At 43.1% G+C, this 2,452-nt stretch overlaps 1 non-coding gene across 1 annotated transcript; it reads left to right on the top strand.

The window, feature by feature from the left end:
* Window positions 1-2,050: 2,050 nt before the first annotated feature.
* On the top strand, window positions 2,051-2,235 carry LOC123927656. The gene has a single exon (XR_006815503.1). It is a non-coding gene; the product is annotated as a U2 spliceosomal RNA (small nuclear RNA).
* Window positions 2,236-2,452: the final 217 nt, after the last annotated feature.

The following is a 2,452-nucleotide window of genomic DNA, read 5'->3' as shown; positions in this document are numbered from 1 at the left end:
GTTCCATCTCTCAGGTTTATAGCTGATTGCACAATTTCTCTTCGCCCTACTTTCCCCAGCTATTGGGGAATACGAAAGTAGAATGATGAACACTTTGCACCCTTTACCTAGCTTCAACAATGATGAACTCCCATCTTGCTTTATATCTCTTTCCATTTTCCCCATTGTATTATTTTGAACCAAATCCTTTGGGTCAAGTCTAAAATGGATCCTCCCGTGCTTGGGTGGCTCAGTCAGAAGAGCGTGGGATGTTCAATCTCGGTCGTGAGTTTGAGCCTTGTGTTAGGTGTAGATATTACTAAATAAAACGAATAAAGAGATCTCCAAGTTCAAAATTAAGCCACTAGGGCACCTGGGCACGCTGAAGCGTCTGCCTTCAGCTTAGGTCAGATCCCAGGGTGTTGGGATCAAGCCCCACATCAGGCTCCCTGCTCAGCGGGAAGCCTGCTTCTCCCTCTCCCATTCCCCCTGCTTGTGTTCTGCTTGTGTCTGTCAAATAAATAAAATCTTAAAAAAAATATTAAGCCACTATCATAGGTGATGTTCTTGAGAAGAGTAGAAGAATAAAACTAAATTGGTAAGGGCGCTTGGGTGGCACAGTTGGTTAAGCCCCTGCCTTCTGTCGAGGTCATGATCCCAGGGTCCTGGGATTGAGTCCCGAGTAAAAAAAAAAAATGAACTATTGGAAATTCTCTGTTTGTGGATGCTTTTAGTTCAAGGTGAAATCAGATGTGTTCATGCTGTAGTCTTATGTGCTAATGCAAGGAAACACAGACTAGGCAGGAGATGATCTGAAATTTGAAGACCAGGGATGCCTGGGTGGCTCAATTATTAAGCATCTGCCTTTCGCTCAGGTCATGATCCTGGGACCCTGGAATCAAGTCCTGCATTGGACTTCTTTCTCAGTGGGGAGCCTGCCTCTCCCTCTGCCTGCTTCTCCCCCTGCTTGTGCGCACGCTCTCTCTCTCTCTCTCGCTCTTTCTAACAAATAAATAAGAAAACGTCAAAGACCCGAAGGCCAGCAGGATGAAATTCAGGAATAAGTGCACTAAGTGGGTGCCTTTGGGAGAAAACTATTTTTTCTACACTTCTTCCTTTGTGTTGAGTGACATAGTAAAAGCCAAGAACCCAATGTGTGGGCCTAGGGAAAAAAGGTTCAGAAGCAAATTACTTGACTTGCCCCTTAGACTTAAATTTTGTCCAAATAGCATTGTAGTCCAACACAATTCCATTATGTGGAATGTGGAGAGGTATGTGGAGCCAAAAACCAAGCTGGAACTCACTACATGGGAAGAATATACTGTGAACGACAACAAAACCACCACTGAGAACGTGTATGTCCAACAGTAATAAGCATTATATTTGTTAAATGAATCTTCACAACAACCTATTATATAGTACATACTGCCATTATGACAGACTAGAAAATAGAAGCATCGGTCAAGTAGAACCTCACAGCTACACAGAAAGTAAAGGGAGGGACCTGGAAAATAAGATTCAGAGACTGGGTGATGTGGTTAATACTCTCCTAGCTGCTTCTTTATCCAGTTGGCTCTTTTTCTGAGCACAGCACAAATACTGTTTGTTGTTTACAACGTCACAAAGTAGGGCTTCAGAGTGTTCCTTGGGTCTGCCTTTCTACTTTATTGCCAGCATGTCTCTAATTCAGCCCCTGAATTATTCAGTAGCTGCATATTGTCACTGTTCTAAAAGTGAATGTAGATAAATGGGTAACAAAGCCTCTGGCTACACACTTGAATTTGAATCAATGTTTTATAACCCAAACCTGTATGATAGTAGAATTAAACACCAAAAACACATTTTAAAAAATTAAAAAATTAATGGGAGCCTGGGTGGCTCAGTGGATTAAGCCTCTGCCTTCGTCTCAGGTCATGATCTCAGGGTCCTGGGATCGAGCCCTCCATCGGGCTCTCTGCTCCGTGGGGAGCCTGCTTCTCCTTCTCTCTCTGCCTGCCTCTCTGCCTACTTGTGATCTCTCTCTGTCAAATAAATAAATACAATCTTTTTTAAAAAATTAGAATCAATGTGAACCGCTTCTCAGCCATTTGGCTAAGATCAAGCATAGTATCTGCTCCTATCAATTTAATATCTTCTGTCTTTGTCCAAGGACAATGTTAAATGGACTTTCAGAGAAGGCAGCTGGAATAGGAGTTTGTTCCATCACTCCACACATCAGCCTGGTACTGCAGCACTTCCAGGAATCATACACCCCCTCTAGGGCGACAGTAGGAAAAAAAAAATCCATGTGAAGTTCTCAGCTTGTTCTGCTTCTAGCCTCCCTGGCGAGTCATCTTCCCTACTTGATGGTGTTTCTCCCAGTTCCTTCTTCAGCTACCTTTTCCTTCTTTTCAGTCTCTGGGCAAACTCATTTCCTTCCACACTCCTTTGCTGCAGCTACAGACTTCTGTACCTAACACTAAAATGGACATTT

This window comes from Meles meles, chromosome 1 (genome assembly GCF_922984935.1).
Source record: "Meles meles chromosome 1, mMelMel3.1 paternal haplotype, whole genome shotgun sequence".
Taxonomy (NCBI): domain Eukaryota; kingdom Metazoa; phylum Chordata; class Mammalia; order Carnivora; family Mustelidae; genus Meles; species Meles meles.
The sequence above is the reverse complement of the archived record's forward strand: the minus strand, read 5'-3'. Positions and strand labels throughout refer to the sequence as shown.